Here is a 17,881-nt window from a genome sequence, read left to right as displayed (position 1 = left end):
TGATTTAGGTCATACCTGAATGGTCTAGTGGTTTTCTCTGTTTCCTTCAATTTAAGTCTGAATTTGGCAATAAGGAGCTCATGATCTGAGCCACAGTCAGCTCCTGGTCTTGTTTTTGTTGACTGTATAGAGCTTCTCCATCTTTGGCTGCAAAGAATATAATCAATCTGATTTTGGTTTTGACCATCTGGTGATGTCCATGTGTAGATCAGATCAGATCAGTCGCTCAGTCGTGTCTGACTCTTTGCGACCCCATGAATCGCAGCACACCAGGCCTTCCTGTCCATCATCAACTCCCGGAGTTCACTCAGACTCACGTCCATCGAGTCAGTGATGCCATCCAGCCATCTCATCCTCTGTCATCCCCTTCTCCTCTTGCCCTCAATCCCTCCCAGCATCAGAGTCTTTTCCAATGAGTCAACTCTTCGCATGAGGTGGCCAAAGTACTGGAGTTTCAGCTTTAGCATCATTCCTTCCAAAGAAATCCCAGGGCTGATCTCCTTCAGAATGGACTGGTTGGATCTCCTTGCAGTCCAAGGGACTCTCAAGAGTCTTCTCCAACACCACAGTTCAAAAGCATCAATTCTTCGGTGCTCAGCCTTCTTCATAGTCCAACTCTCACATCTATACATGACCACAGGAAAAACCATAGCCTTGACTAGACGGACCTTTGTTGGCAAAGTAATGTCTCTGCTTTTCAATATGCTATCTAGGTTGGTCATAACTTTCCTTCCAAGGAGTAAGTGTCTTTTAATTTCATGGCTGCAGTCACCATCTGTAGTGATTTTGGAGCCCAGAAAAATAAAGTCTGACACTGTTTCCACTGTTTCCCCATCTATTTCCCATGAAGTGATGGGACCGGATGCCATGATCTTAGTTTTCTGAAAGTTGAGCTTTAAGCCAACTTTTTCACTCTCTACTTTCACTTTCATCAAGAGGCTTTTGAGTTCCTCTTCACTTTCTGCCATAAGGGTGGTGTCTGCATATCTGAGGTTATTGAGATTTCTCCCGGCAATCTTGATTCCAGCTTGTGCTTCTTCCAGTCCAGCGTTTCTCATGGTGTACTCTGCATATAAGTTACATAAACAGGGTGACAATATACAGCCTTGACGAACTCCTTTTCCTATTTGGAACCAGTCTGTTGTTCCATGTCCAGTTCTAACTGTTGCTTCCTGACCTGCATACAAATTTCTCAAGAGGCAGATCAAAGCTTTTAATTTGATACAGAATACCTTTTGGTTATTTTGTTGAGCGTTATCATTCGTTTAACTCCACAGAATATTTCAGGAGGATTGCATCTGGCACATAGGAGGTGCTCAATAAATTGATGACTGTTGAATGATATTGAATAGTTATTACAATCCTAAAAAGAAACAGTTCCCAACCTTTTCGGCACCAGGGATTGGTCTTGTGGAAGACAATTTTCCCTCAAATGGGGTGAGGAGGAGTGGGAAGGTAAGAGGTTCAGGTGGTAATGCCAGAAATGGGGAGCACTGGGGAGCAGTAGATGGAGTTCCACTGACTTGCCTGACCCTCACTTCCTGCTGTGTGGCCCGGTTCCTAACAGGCCTCAGACTGGTACCTGTTTGAGACCTGTGTGTTGGGGACCCCTGAGATTGAGGTTGCAACTCCAGAAGACTGGATATGTTTCGGAAACTTCATAATTGAGCTTGTGAATCTAACATTTATGGTTTCAGATGGAAATGACTATACTTTTGAGAGAAGTACCATTATTCTAAACCTTATGGCTATCCAGTTTCATTATAAAGTTAATTGCACTTTGTATATTTCTCTAATAAAGTTAGGGAGGTAAGGAAATTAACAAAAGAGGAGATTGAAATAGTTGGGCTCCATGCTCACCTTTCTCTCCCAGTCTAGTCCAAAGTTAAAATAATCAAACATTTATTGAATACCTACAACACAGAGGCTGGTCTTCCCTGGTGGCTCTGTGGTAAAGAATCCACCTGCCAATGCAGAAGACACGGGTTGGATCCCTGAGTCGGGAAAATCCTCTGGAGAAGACAATGGTAACTGACTCCAGTGTTCTTGCCTGGAAAATCCCATGAACAGAGGTGTCTGATGGTATACCATCCATGGGGTCTCAAAAGAGTCGCATATAACTTAGCAACTAAACAGCAACAACAAAGCATGAGCTAGACTGATTTGAATGGTATCATTAAATGAATATGATTTATGGTCAGTCTCTGGTCTACATCACAATTACAAACATCAAGTTTTTTTTATATCATAATAGGGTGTGTTGAGAAAGCTGAGGTACCAACAGGGATTGGTTCTGCTTTTTACTTACTTGTGTGGGTTAATATACTGGGTCTGTCTCCTGGCCATTAAACCATACGAATGATATTTTGTTAAAGTTGAATGCTAATTCCACAAAACACACTTTCACATTTATATCTATACCTTTTTAGGTATGTGCATGCTAAGTGGGCATGCTAAGTAGCTTTAGGCATGTCTGACTCTTTGTGACCCCATGGACTGTAGCCTGCCAGGCTTCTCTGTCCATAGGATGCTCCAGTTGAGAATACTGGAGTGGGTTGCCATGCCCTCCTACAGGGGATCTTCCCCATTCATTGATCAAACCCATGTGTCTTATGTCTCCTGCATTGGCAGGTGCGTTCTTTATCACTAATGCCAACAGAGAAGCCCATACCTTTTTACATTGCAGGTTAATTCATTGAGGAAGATGTTCTTTGAATAAAGTTTTGTGTATATCACATTTATTTAATTTTTGTGAAGTGTTAAATATTTAGATAATTAGGTGTTTTCGGATAATGGTTTTCAGGATGGGTGGTTTGGTGTGGTAATTGTTTTAAAATTATTTAAAGTACTGTAACCTACCTTTGGTGTTCACAGTCAAGGAAACTAAAGGATTTAGTTAAAATGTTAGTCTCTTGTACTTGCCAAGGGCAAACTGCAGGATGTACCTTGGATTACCTTTTGAATGGCCTTCACACCTGCTTACTTTCTTTTAAACAGGATGATAAGAAAACAAAACAAAACCTTAGAGCTCTCAATTTACTTCCCTATCTGGTTGTAACAACTTTACATTCCTTACCAGCTACTACAAACAGCAGCAAAGATGATCCATGCTCGTGAAAAAAAGTAAATGTCAGTATTTATTAGGAATATATTATAGTTAAGTATTAAGTATTATATATACTTACATACAGTCAAAACAGAAGAGAATGTATCAGTATTTTAATCTGTCTGACACATTACTTTGGCTCAGATAAAACATTCCTCTCTGCCTTCAGCGGCTAATTTAGCATTACCATTTTTGAGACTTATGTATGCACGTTTACAAAAAAAGCAAAAAATAAATCAGCACGCTATTTTGCTTGTTGCAGCGCTAGATACCTGATTTATGGAGGCACTGCCACAAGGTGAAATTTCATTGTTTCTGGGAGCTCGGGTGTGATAGCTGCTTCCTTTTTCGTCTAATCTTGAGCTCTCTTTAAAGTCAGGAAAAGGCTAAATTTTACTGCGGTCCTCAGGGTCCAATGCGACCTCACATGAGTCCGAGTTAAGAACCGCTGGTCCCGCGCCGCAGAAGCCTCTTAAGAGGGTGGGGTTGGGCTCCAGCTTAGTTTTGGAAAAAAGCGGAGGCTCTAATTGGGAGCGTACAGGAAGGTGACTTTCGGGACGTGGGGAGCCGCCCGGAGACCCATTTGGCTGGGTAGGGCAGCAGCTGCAGGGTACAACAGCCGGCGTCCCGAACAGCACCCGCTCCAAAATCCCGCCCGGTTCTCCCCCGCCCCCAAACAACGGCGCGCGCTCCCCGCCCTCCCCCTGCGCGCGCTCCCCGCCCTCCCCCTGCGCGCGCTCCCCGCCCTCCCCCTGCGCGTGCTCCCTTAGTCCTCCCCCCTGCGCGCGCTCCCTCCGTTCTCACGCGCGCTCCCCAACGCGCTCCCCGTCGCTGCTCCCGCCCGCGCTCACCCCGCCCTCTCCGCGGAGCGCGCTTACCCTGCCCGCGCGCACGCGCGCCGCGCCCTCCCTCCCGCCCGGCGCGCGCGAGCCGGCGGGCTGAGGAGTGCGGTGGGCGGGGCGCCGCGCTGACGTTGCCTGGGATGCGGGCAGGTTCCGCCGCCGCCGCCGCCGCCGCCGCCGCCGCCGCCGCCGCCGCCGCCGCCGCCGCCGCCGCCACCACCTCCTCCACCTCCTCCTCCTCCTAGCCTGCCACCCGGGTTTGTATGAAAACACCCGGCGGCGGGCGGCGAGGTATCCGCGGTGTGTCGGGAGAGCAGCAGCTCGCGCTGCCGACGCCGAGCCGGGTGCTGCGGCTCTGCCTAGCTCCTGCCAGCGCCCCATCCAGAGCCGGTGAGCGCCCCGCAGCCGCCGCCGTCCGCGCGTCCTGGCCGGCAGCCTCTCGGCCGCGGCTAATCCTCCAGGCAGCCACCACTTCGCTCTCCCCGGCCGCTGTGTCTTGGGGGCGGGAGAAGCAAGGAAGGAGCGACCCCCGGCCCTCCTCGGTTTGCGCCCTGCTACCTCTGGGTCCCTTACCTGACAGGTTGTGTAACCCGTGTCTTTCTGGGGTGGACCAGGTCTTGAAGGGAATCCCTGATGGGTGGGGGCTTTGGCTGATTTCTGGAAAACGCCCCACCCCGCCCCCACCCATGGTCACTCGGTCGTCCCCTCTCCAGCCCTCGCGGAGGGTACCCGGTTAGGTCTCCGAGCAGAGGCGGCCCCCTGCCCTGCTCTTCCTTTCTCTCGGCGGTGACCGCGGTGCAGCGCGGAGCTGAGCTGTGCGGAGGGGCGGTGGGCAGGGGCCGGGCGCGCGCCTTGCCTCCGCACCTACCCAGCTCTCAGCCCCTAAGTGCACCCGGCTTCAAGGTGGGTGGTGGTGTGACGACGGCGATGGCCGAGCTTGCTTCCTTTCTATGGTTGACTTGACCCGAAGTGTGTTCTCTGCTTACAACTTGTCGCCTTGTGTGTTTGATTTGGACATGAAGGAGATCGCCCTAGATGACAGTGCAGAGTTTCCCTCCAGCCTTGCTTCCTGAGTTGCGGGTTTTTCATGCGAGTGTGCAGGGGCACCTGCAACCCCACGCAAAGGCTTGCTCGGGGCTCCACGGTAGTTACCCTCCTGCGCCTTTAAGTCTCTTAATGTACCAGTGCAGGTTTGAGTCCGTCGGTTTCCTTTCCTGGGCATTTATCCATCTTGGAATAGAGTTTTACACATCGTTGTGAATGTTGATAACATAAAGCTTGTTTCTCTTTTTTAAGATAGCTTCCTCAAGTGCCTGCAGGTCTAGCACTGCTGATGACTTAATATGTTTTAAGACTCAGTAGAAATTTTCTGTGGCAATGTTAATTCTGCGTGGGTTTGTTTTTTCTGCTTACTTTCAGGTATTCAAAATTGTAACAGTGTTTATGATGTACGTTTGTAGCAGTGTCTGTGATGCAGTTCGTACAGTTTGTGGGTAGAAAGGACTTTTAACAGTCTGCTGGATCACTCATTTTCACTTACCATTTATGTCTTTCTTGGAATCTTTATGTAAATCGAGTTATCTCTTTCTTTGTTATCCTCTGAATTTGTTTTAGAAATTCTTTTTTTTTTTTTTTAATCCCTGAGAAAACCAGAAAGTTATTTTTGTAATTATATTGTGGAATGTTTTCAGTTCAGTAGGCCAAAAAAATAATAGTTTATTTAAGGCACTTTGTATGGTACATATTTTAAAACGTGTGCCAAATGTTAACACTGAACAAAAACTCTGAAATATCTGAGTATTTTCTTCTGTAATTACTGTGAGATAGTTAGTGTTTATTCACTCCTTATTCCTTATCCTTAGGGCTGGTTTGTAACATGACTTATTCCACTTTGCTTGATTTAATTTCTACAGTGAAGTTCTAGGTTCATTTTTTTTTTTTTTGCCCCCTCCCCCCCCAGGTTCATTTTTAATGACCTCAAAACTCTGCCTTAAGTTGCTTCAACACATATTTGGAACTTCATTCTCACTCTGAACACTGAAATGAAAGGCGTAGACCTAGAGCTACCCTTGTAATTAGCCGCATTGCAAAATATTTAGATGTAGTGTAATTTGAACTTTTGTAAAAGCAGTTTTTATAAAGCTCTATCAGTTGATTTGAATTGAGGCATTATTCTCTTTGGAATAGTCTAGTTAGATTCTTAAATAATAATGGTTTTTATCTTCAATTGCAGAAGGCAAAGAGGTCCAAGGCTTGTGAAATTATCTAACTTCTATTCTGTTCTATTCTGTATTCTATATTTTGGGCTAAAGAAAAATGTCCTCCACAGTTTTACCTTCCAAAATCTACTCTTCTTGCCTGAGGTCCTCTGGTACTTGGAAGTTGAACAGCAGCTGTAGAGTAATGGATGAACCTGTCAGAGGACTCTCTGCAAATTGGAAGCTTCTCTTAGGCAGTATGAACAACAGAAATGGTCTACAGTGGACATTGACTTTCAACTTTATGTATTATTGTTGGTTACTTGCCTGTGTGTACTGTAGTGTAGTGGCTAAAGGGCTGGGCCTCAGAGTCAGACAGGCTGGATTTAAATCCTGGCTTTGCTTTGGGCAAGTTATTTATCTTCTTTGTGTTTCAGTTTTCTCAACTCCAAAAATGGGGATAATTATGGTGTAAACTCTTAAGATGGTCTTGAATGTTAAGTGCTTAGCCCACAGTGCCTGGCACATAGAAAATGCTCAATAAATATTATTATTGCTTCTGTGTTTCCTCAGCACAGGGGATGTTGTAGCTGAAAAGGGGCTTTGGGCTGATTGAGTCCTGTTACTTCAGGTTAATCCCACTAAGACCCATTTGCTCTTTTGGGGCTGAGAGCTTAGTGTTACTGTCCTGTCTTGGAAGCATGTAATTTAGTTTAAAATAGAACAGCTAGACCCTGAGCTGGGTGTCCTGAGATGCTGCTGGAGAGTGGCTGAAGTACCCGTTTGTCCCTTCTGACAGGACCTTGGATTGTCTCCCTCACGGTGGTGGCGGCTGCTATTTTAATCATCTGTTTTTGAGTTTGTGACTGCGCGTTTCTTTGGCTGTCATTTGCAGCTATCAAAAATATTATTTATCAAATGGATATATTTATGTGTTTATCTAATCAAGATATTGCATTATGTTTCCAGGATATACAAAATCACTTTGATCTAAGCATTCTTTTCTTTTTTAAAATTCTTATTGATGTTACATAGAAGGAATCAAATAATTCTGATTTGCCATTGTGTCCCTTTTCAGTTTTCATGTAATGTCTTTTAGGAAAACTAAAAAAAAATAAAGAAAAAGTACTTCTTGTTCTTTTTGTTTTGCAGGGATCTGATATTAATACTCTGTTCTTTAAATCAGGTGTTTTCAAATGTTTTGTCTCAGGACTCTTTTATATTCTTAAAAAATTATTGAGCACACAGAGAGCTTTTGTGGGTTATAGCTGTCTGTATTATGTTATAAATTAAAGCAGAGATACAACTTTTTATTAATTCACTTAAAATGAGCAGTATAAACCCATTACATGTTAATATAAACTTTTTTTTCTTTTAGTAAAAGATGACTGTTTTTTAAGAACGAAGGAGTGAGAAGACTGGCATTTTAGATTTTTGTAAATCTCTAATGTCTGGTTTAATAGAAATAGCAGGATTCTCATATTTGCTTTTACATTCAGTCTATTGCAGTATGTTGTTTGGGTTGAAGTATATATACAGAGAGAAATCCAGCCTCACACAGTTAATGGTTGAAAAAGGGAGGGATATTTTGATAGCCTCCAAGGAATTATGGATATATTTTATTGGTGTGTGTGTGTGTGCGCGAATGCACGCGCTCAGTCACTCAGTTGTGTCCAGCTCTTTGCAACCCCCAAACTGTAGCCCTCCAGGCTGCTCAGTCCATGGGATTGCCTAGGCAAGACTGGGTTGCCATTTCTTCTTGCAGGGGATCTTCCTGACCCAGGGACTGAACCGGCGGAACCAGCGACTCCTGTGTCTCCTGCATTGTCCGGTGGATTTTTTACCACTGAGCCACGTGGAAAGCCCTATATTTGGTTGTTAACTACATCAAGACTCAGCATATAACAGTTTTTAGTAAATTATGTAGGAGTTTGAAATGAACCTTCTTGAAATTTGCCACTTTTGCATGATTGATTATTTTGAGCAGATGAGACCCTGTGGGTTTGAGAGAAACTACTGCCCCTTTTTAACCACCTAGAAGAATTTAAATTGGGGATTTTTCTCAGAAAAAAAGTTATTACCAGAGATAAATTTTATCCTAGTGGCTGCATTGTGAAACATCTGCTCTGCTGCTTATTGTCCTGTGAATGATCCTCCTGTTCTTCTAAGCCCCAGGTCCCTGTCCCATCCTGTAGTTCAAAGTGACATTTACACCACATTTTACCTTTCTATCTTTGAATCTCTCGTGTATGTAGGGTGTCTGGCCCATCTTATGTATGGAATTCCCATACATATGACATTAAATTTGATTTTCTCTTGTTAATCTGTCTCATGCCAGTTTAATTTTTAGACCAGCCAGAAGAACCTAGGAGAGTAAAGGAAAGTTTTCCTCCTCCCTGACATTTGCAATCTGGAATCTGAAATCATATCAGTGGACTTTTTAATAATGTTATGTTAAAATCCATTGGTTTGACCATAGAGTGGATCGTATGCCTATGTCTGACTGTATAACATCATGCCTTGGTCACTTGTCAATATTGGTTCAGTAAGTTACTTTTCATTATAAGCTATTAAAATATCACATTTGTTAATATCACCCATTCCAACAGAAATAAGTTATTGGGAAACCGTCCCTGTTGTGACATGGTGATGGATATGAGTTTTCCAGAAATCTGATTTTTGCTTGAAAGTTCAAATTTTATCATTGGCAAAAATAAGGTTGCCATTTGTTTCCTAAAGTGACAAGAAGACTTCCTTCATTTCTGAGCAAACCTCTGCCAAAATACCTAAGACATTCTTTTAAGTAAAGATGGTATAATGAAAAATGCTAGCTTAAGCTCTCAATAACCTCAGATATGCAGATGACACCACCCTTATGGCAGAAAGTGAAGAAGAACTAAAGAGCCTCTTGATGAAAGTGAAAGAGGAGAGTGAAAAAGTTGGCTTAAAGCTCAACATTCAGAAAACTAAGATCGTGGCATCCAGTCCCATCACTTCATGGCAAATAGATGGGGAAACAGTGGAAACAGTGGCTGACTTTATTTTTCTGGGCTCCAAAATCACTGCAGATGGTGACTGCAGCCATGAAATTAAAAGATGCTTACTCCTTGGGAGGGAAGTTATGACCAACCTAGACAGCATATTAAAAAGCAGAGACATTACTTAGCCAACAAAGGTCCAACTAGTCAAAGCTATGGTTTTTCTAGTAATCATGTATGGATGTGAGAGTTGGACTATAAAGAAAGCTGAGGGCTGAAGAATTGATGCTTTTGAACTGTGGTGTTGGAGAAGACTCCTGAGAGTCCCCTGGACTGCAAGGAGATCCAACCAGTCCATCCTAAAGGAGATCAGTCTTGGGTGTTCATTGGAAGGACTGATGCTGAGGCTGAAACTCCAATACTTTGGCCATCTCACGTGAAGAGTTGACTCATTGGAAAAGACCCTGATGCTGGGAAGGACTGGGGGCAAGAGGAGAAGGGGACGACAGAAGATGAAATGGCTGGATGGCATCATCAACTCAATACACATGAGAGTTTGGGTGAACTCCGGGAGTGGGTGATGGACAGGAGGCCTGGTGTGCTGCAATTCATGGGGTCGCAAAGAGTCAGACATAACTGAGCAACTGAACTGAACTGAACTGAAAGGTTATTCACAGAAAGTTGAAAGGTTTCTTAGCATTTTAGTCAAGCGCTGATACAAAGGGACTATATTATTAGTGTTCTGAAGTTACATTGTCTAAAAACAAAGATTTGGTACTACATTTCCACATAAATATTCAAATCTAATTTTTTTTTGGTTTTACTTATTAGACAAATATAGTGAGGGCACAGTATGGAAAGCTGGCTTGACATCTAGTTCATAAGCGGGGAAAAAAGAGACCACTTAGCTTCCTTCTTAATCTCCTTTCATTTCTCATTTAATTCATGCTGAGGATGAACAGTCCTAAGGAGATGAGAGGTACTTGCTGTCTTTGCCTCTCATCTTCTCTATGGGGAGAATGATTTACAGTTATCATTATAAGGGTATAGATTACATTGGGAATAATAATAATGTCAATGAAATATTTATGGTAGAATAATAATAATAGGAACACTACCTACATATGATAGAGTTTGAATACTATTTTGCCAAAAACTCTAGGGATTTATTAATTAACAGCTTCTTGTTGCATGTAGGCAGAACTGACCGATGGTGAATGTAAGATAGCTAACCTCCCTGAAGAGCTTCTCTCCTAATTTACAGAGTGAAAAGATTTGAATTTCACAAGATCTTTGAAGCTTGCTACAACTCTAGACTTCTGGGATTTTTTTTCTTTGCCTTGAGAATATCTCTTTCATCTGTTAATTTCATCTCATCAGTTTTGATTTTGTGTTTACATTTGAAATTTATTTTTTCCAATTTTTAACATTATTGACTCATTCATATGTTTGGTCCATATTTTGATTTAAAAATTTATTTTTAAAAACTATGGTAAAGTACATATAAAGTTTAGCACTTTTACCATATTAAGTATACAGTTCTGTGGCATTAAGTACATTCACACTGTTGTACGTCTATTACCACCATCCATTTCTAGAACTTTTCATCATGCAAAACTTAATTGGATCCATTAAGTTATAAACTGCCCATTTCCTCCCCTCCCACCTTCCCCTGGCAGCCAGCATTCTGCTTTTTCTCTCTATGAATTTTACTACTCTGTGTACCTTATATGAGTGGAATCATACTATATTTTCTCTTTTGTGATTGGCTTATTTCTTTTAGCATTGTGTCTTCAAAATTCAGCTAAACTGTCAGAATTTCCTTTGTTTTCAGCACTAACATTCTACTATATGTATATACCATATTTTATTTGTTCATCAGTGGATCCTTGGGTTGCTTCTACCTTTTGTCTATTGTGAAAAATGCTGCTGCTGTGTATTTGGGTGTGCAAATATTTCTTTGAGACTCTGCTTTTAGTTCTTTTAGGTACATACTCAGAAGTGGAATTGTTGGCTCATATGGTAATTTTAAATTTTAAAATTTTTTGAGGACTGACCATGCTGTTTCCATAGCAGCTGCATCATTTTACATTCACAGCAACACCGACATTGTACAGAGGTTCAAATTTGTTTACATCCTTATCAACACTTACTTTCTGTGGGTGAATTTTTTGCTTTTTTGCATAGTAGCTATCCTAATGGGTGTGAGATGATATGTCATTATGACTTTGATTTGCATTTTTGCTGCTTAATTCAGTTTGCTGGTGTTTTGTTGGGGATTTTTGAATCAGTGTTCAATAGGAATATTGGTCTGTAGTTTTGTTGTAATGTCTTTTTGTGGCTGTGTTATCAGGGTGATACTAGCCTCATAGAATGAGTTAGAAAGTATACCCTCCACTTCAGCTTTTTGGGAAGGATTTGAGAAGCATTGATGTGCTTTAAATGTTTGGTACAGTTCACTAGTGAAGCCATCAGGGGCTTTTCTTTGTTGGGAGGTTTTTGATTACTAATTCAATCTCCTTAATACTTATGTGCCTATTCAAATTTTCTCTTTCTTTGTGACTCAGTTGGTTTCTAGAAATTTGTTGATTTTACCTAGGTTATCCACTTTATTGGTGCACAGTTGGTCATAGTACTCTCATTAAATCCTTTTTATTTCTGTAGGATCAGTAATGTTTCCACTTTGTGATTAGTAACTGGCTCCTTTTTTCTTAATTAATCTTGCTAAAGTTTTGTGAATTTCGTTAATCTTTTGAAGATCAACTTTTGTTTTTGTTGATTTTCCTCTGTTCACTATTTCATTTATCTGTGCCCTCATGTTTATTCTTTTCTTTTTTTCTGCTGGTTTTGGATTTCTGCTTTTTCTAGTTCCTTAAATTATAAACTTAAGTTGTTGATCTGAAGTCTTTCTTATTTTTTATAATTTTATAAATTTCCCCCTTAGCACTCCTTCGCTGTATCTAATAAATTTTGATATGTTATGTTTTTTGTTTTCATTTGTTTCTTAAATATTTCTAGTTTCCCTTGTGATTTCTACTTTGACCCTTTGGTTGTTTAAGAGTGTATTCTTGGGACTTCCCTGGTGGTCTAGTGGTTGGGAATCCGCCTTCCAGTGCAGGGGATGTGGGTTCTATCCCTGGTGGGGGAACTAAGATCTCACATGCCTGTGTGCCAAAACTGCTGAGCCTGCATACCACACCTGCTGCAACTAAGACCTGACACAGCCAAATAAATGAGTAAATATTAAAAAAAAGAATGTGTTGTTTAATTTCCACAAATTTGTGAATTTTCTAGTTTTTCTTCTCTTACTGATTTCTAAACTCATTCTGTTGTAGTTGGAAGAAATACTTTGTACAATTATCTGTCTTTTAAAATCTATTGAGACTTAATTTGTGGCCTGATATATGGTGTATTCGGAGAAGGCAATGGCACCCCACTCCAGCACTCTTGCCTGCAAAATCCCATGGACGGAGGAGCCTGGTGCGCCGCGTGCGCCGCAGTCCATGGGGTCGCTGAGAGTCGGACACGACTGAGCAACTTCACTTTCACTTTTCACTTTCATGCATTGGAGAAGGAAATGGCAACCCACTCCAGTGTTCTTGCCTGGAGAATCCCAGGGACAGGGGAGCCTGGTGGGCTGCTGTCTATGGGGTCGCACAGAGTCGGACACGACTGAAGCGACTTAGCAGCATATGGTGTATTTGGAGAATGTTTTGTTTGCACTTGAGAAGAATTTATCTGTTGTTAGGTAGAATGTTCTATATATGTCTGTTATGTCTAGTTGTCTATGTTTATTGTGTTTTTCAAGTCCTCTGTTTTCTTATCTTCTGTCTGGTTGTTCTATCCATTATTGAGAGTAGGGTATTGAAACTGCCAACTATTATAGATAATTCTGTGAGTTTTTGCTTCATTTGTTTTGGTGGTCTGTTATTAGGTGCAAGAGTGTTTATAATTGTTATATCTTCTTGCTCTTTTGTTCCTTTTCTTAATATATAGTGTTCTTCTTTGTCTCTTGTAACCTTTTTTGATTTAAAGTCTAGTTTGTTTCATATTAGTAGAGCCATCCTTTTAGTTACTATTGGTATTAGTAGAGCCTCCCTTTTAGTTACCAGTTTTCATTCCAATCCCAATGAAAGGCAATGCCAAACAATGCTCAAACTACTGCACAATTGCACTCATCTCACACGCTAGTAAAGTGATGCTTAAAATTCTCCGAGCCAGGCTTCAGCAATATGTGAACCGTGAACTTCCAGATGTTCAAGCTGGTTTTAGAAAAGGCAGAGGAACCAGAGACCAAATTGCCAACATCTGCTGGATCATGGAAAAAGCAAGAGAGTTCCAGAAAAACATCTATTTCTGCTTTATTGACTATGCCAAAGCCTTTGACTGTGTGGATCACAATAAACTGGAAAATTCTTCAAGAGATGGGAATACCAGACCACCTGAGCTGACTCTTGAGAAATCTGTATGCAGGTCAGGAAGCAACAGTTAGAACTGGACATGGAACAACAGACTGGTTCCAAATAGGAAAAGGAGTTCATCAAGGCTCTATATTGTCACCCTGCTTATTTAACTTATATGCAGAGTACATCATGAGAAACGCTGGGCTGGAAGAAGCACAAGCTGGAATCAAGATTGCCGGGAGGAATATCAATAACCTCAGGTATGCAGATGACACCACCCTTATGCCAGAAAGTGAAGAAGAACTAAAGAGCCTCTTGATGAAAGTGAAAGAGGAGAGTGACAAAGTTGGCTTAAAACTCAACATTCAGAAAATGAAGATCATGGCATGTGGTCCCATCACGTCATGGCAAATGGATGGGGAAACAGTGGAAATAGTGGCTGACTTTATTTTTCTGGGCTCCAAAATCACTGCAGATGGTGATTGCAGCCATGAAATTAAAAGACGCTTACTCCTTGGAAGGGAAGTTATGACCAACCTAGACAACATATTAAAAAGCAGAGACATTACTTTGTCAACAAAGATCTGTCTAGTCAAGGCTATGGTTTTTCTAGTAATCATGTATGGATGTGAGAGTTGGACTATAAAGAAAGCTGAGCGCTGAAGAACTGATGCTTTGAACTGTGGTGTTGGAGAAGACTCTTGAGAGTCCCTTGGACTGCAAGGAGATCAGTCCTGGGTGTTCATTGGAAGGACTGATGTTGAAGCTGAAACTCCAATACTTTGGCCACCTGATGCAAAGAGCTGACTCATTTGAAAAGACCCTGATGCTGGGAAAGATTGAGGGCAGGAGGAGAAGGGGACAACAGAGGATGAGATGGTTGGATGGCATCACGGACTCAATGGAGATGAGTTTGAGTAAACTCCGGGAGTTGGTGATGGACAGGGAGGCCTGGCGTGCTGCGGTTCATGGGGTCGCAAAGAGTCTGACATGACTGAGTGACTGAATTGATTGATTTAGTTACTGTTTGCGTGGCATATGTTTTTCCATCCTTTTACTTTCCACCTATTTTTTCCTTTGTAGCTAAAGTAAGTCTCTTGTAGAGGACATATAGTTGGATCATGTTTTACTTTTAATTTTTATTTATTTTTTAAATTTTTTGGCTGCACCACATGTCACGTGGGATCTTAGTTCCCTGACCAGCGATCATACCTGTACCACCTGCAGTGGGAGTGCAGAGTCTTAACAATAAGACCTCCAGGGAGATTCCTGGATCATGTTTTTAGAATCCATTTTTACTAATTTCTGCCTTTTGAATGGAGAGTTTAATTCATTTACATTTAAAGTAATTGTTTATAAGGAGGAACTTCTGTCATTTTACTGTTTGTTTCTGATGCCTTATAGCTTTTTGAGTCCTTCCTGTCCTGTGTATTTTGATTCCTATTTTGATGTTAATGGGAGATGACTTAGGGCTGTGGTACTTTCCTTAAGCAACCAAACAAGAAGAAACAAACAAAACTTAAACCATTTTAATGGGTTAGAGTTATAGGTTAGAGGCAAGGAAAATGTGTGTTTCAAGGTAAGAATTTTAATCTCATTCATCACCTATATGGACTTAGGAATTTTGGCACTTGTTTAAGTCTAAAACTAATCAGTTGGAATCAGTATTGAGGGAAGAGTTATTTTAAATATTAAGTAAACTATTTAATTGAAGTGTAGTGGGATTCTGTTCTTCCAACAATAACACCCTATTATTTGTGTTATAATTAAAACATCATATAGCAGAACAAATTAGACCTTTGTAAGTGTCAGAGCATCTTTTGTGGAGTAGTGTGTGAAACATCCAAAATCTTGTGTTTTTAAAGAGGATGCATAATGAAGAAAGGTAAAAGGTGTAACCTTTTTATAGGTTTACTGTTATCCACAAGGTAATCATCAAATGTCATATGTTTAAGGTAACCAAATGAAAATGTATACCTTAATATTGTTATTTAGAGTAGGTTAACATACACAGATGGACATGAGTTTGAGCAAGCTCAGGGAGTTGCTGATGGACAAGGAAGCTTGGTGTGCTGTAGTCCATGAGGTTGCAGAGAGTCAAGACACAACTGAGCGACTGAACTGAACATACACAGGCCATGTCCAGTGTATATGTTTGTCATTTAATTTAAATGATAGTAATCTCTATCTTTCTAATTCTGAGCATATTACTTTTCTATCCTTTAAACAGCAGATAGTATTTACCTTCTTCCTTTAAAGTTTCTTTTTCCTTTAATAAGGGAAAGGGGTATAATCATATTTTTGGTGATCTTATTAAATAATCATGATTTGCAATTTTCCATCACATTGACATAACTGGTGTGGGAGAACAGTAGTAGTTCACTTAAGTTCTTGAAAGTGATTTTTTCCTTTGAGATGATGAAACAGTGCTGAAAAAAGATAATGCATTTGCAGCATACTTGTTTTTGCATTCCCTATAGTAGAACCAGCTACCCAGATCTTCTTTAACTGTAGTCCTTTCCTGTTGCCCACAACCTTTTCAACAAGAACAACTATCTGGTATTTAACAGCAAAGGTTATCACTGTTAATTAGAGCAGTGGTTCTCGTGTTTTTTTTTAATTCTAAAATGTTTTAAATAGTGGAAACTTTTTGTCTAATGATATCTTGTGGGGAGACCCTTTGGTAAACAGGAGAGTAAAATAATGAAGTTGTTCTGGTTGAATGGGAACTGGACCAAGTTGTTTAAGCAAGGGAAGTCAAAGGGATCATATTTCCTCAGATTGTTTTTTAAAAGATTTATATGGGGCTTTGAAGTGTGAACAGTATATGGTTCTTGGCATTTTTCTTTTTTTAGCAGTTTGACTTGAAATAAATTTAAAACCATGTGTATTGAAGTATTTATATAATTAGAATGTACAGGCTTACGTTGCTGTGTGTCAGAATTTCTTTTGTGGCGTGTTTGTGGAATGAAAATGAGGACAGTGTATGTGTATGAACTTCTCAAGTGTGTGTGCACATGCTTATTGACTTGGCTGATGTGCACTTGGTTGGCTGACTTGGCTTGATTCCAGGCTTAAGCCAGTGGCAACTGAGGGCTTCAGGTTTTAGATTCTTTAGGCTCTGGAACTAGTTCTAGCTCAGAACAAAAGATCAGGAAAATCTCAAAAATTCAGAAGATCTAAGACTGCAAGGATATCCAACCAGTCCATTCTGAAGGAGATCAGCCCTGGGATTTCTTTGGAAGGAATGATGCTAAAGCTGAAACTCCAGTACTTTGGCCACCTCATGCGAAGAGTTGACTCATTGGAAAAGACCCTGATGCTGGGAGGGATTGGGGGCAAGAGGAGAAGGGGACGACAGAGGATGAGATGGCTGGATGGCATCACTGACTCTATGGACGTGAGTCTGAGTGAACCCCGGGAGGTGGCAATGGACAGGGAGGCCTGGCGTGCTGCGATTCATGGGGTCGCCAAAAGTCGGACATGACTGAGGGACTGATCTGATCTGAAACCTTTGTGTGCATTTATTGAGCTATCATAATGCAAACTTATTTGCTTTTCTTTCTATGTGGGCTATCTTGAGCAAGTTTATCTTGCTTGTATGATTTTCTGCTGAGGCCAGATTCCCACATTTAATTTTAGTGTAAGCCACGTGTAAATATATAAAAATCAACTTGTGCAGACACTTGCTCCAATTTAGGGAGGTATATACTGTGGATTTTTATGTGACAGCATTGTGAGGCTTCCCACCTCTCCCCCAGACTTCTTTAGGGTATACTCAGAATACATCTGTCCTAGAGCCAGCTGGGTCTATAGTTTTGCTTTAGTGTAAAGGATATCGTATTCCATCATGGGAAGCAGGCACTGAGGTATAGAGAGTGTAAATCCCTAACCCTAATTTAGGAATGGTTGAATTATGTAAGTACCTGCAGGGATTAAGTTTTTATTAATTATTTTTATTATAATTAATTTTATTAATTATTAATTGTTATTTTATTAATATAAGTTTTGTTGAGATATAACTCACTTACCATACAATTTTACCAGTTAAAGTACGCAATTCAGTAGATTTTAAAACATTCACAGAGTTGTGCAACCATTACCACCATCAATTTTAGAACATTTTCATTACTCCCCAAAAAAGCTCCCACACCGTTTTAGTCATTTCCTACATACCTCTCTCCATTTCTCGTAGTTCTTGGTAACCACTAATCTACTTTCTGTCTCTAAAGATTTACCTTTCCTAAATACTTCATACAAATTGAATTATGTAATTATGTGATCTTTCTTGACTGGCTTCTTCCACTTAACATAAATATTTTCAAGATTCATCCAGGTAGCACATAGAAGTACT

At 40.9% G+C, this 17,881-nt stretch overlaps 1 protein-coding gene across 2 annotated transcripts in view; it reads left to right on the top strand.

Moving 5' to 3' along the window:
- The first annotated feature begins 4,248 nt into the window (after positions 1-4,248).
- The window catches only part of AGTPBP1 (ATP/GTP binding carboxypeptidase 1), a 199,112-nt gene continuing 185,479 nt past the window's right edge, over positions 4,249-17,881 (top strand). For both annotated transcript variants that reach the window (XM_010808145.4, XM_002689815.7), the window contains exon 1: positions 4,249-4,338. The gene's annotated coding sequence lies outside the window, so the exon portion shown is untranslated. The remainder of the gene's footprint in view (positions 4,339-17,881) is intronic.

The sequence above is a fragment of the Bos taurus genome, chromosome 8 (genome assembly GCF_002263795.3).
Source record: "Bos taurus isolate L1 Dominette 01449 registration number 42190680 breed Hereford chromosome 8, ARS-UCD2.0, whole genome shotgun sequence".
In the NCBI taxonomy this organism is placed as follows: Eukaryota; Metazoa; Chordata; class Mammalia; order Artiodactyla; family Bovidae; genus Bos; species Bos taurus.
Note: the sequence above shows the minus strand (reverse complement) of the source record. Positions and strands in the feature narration are given on the sequence as shown.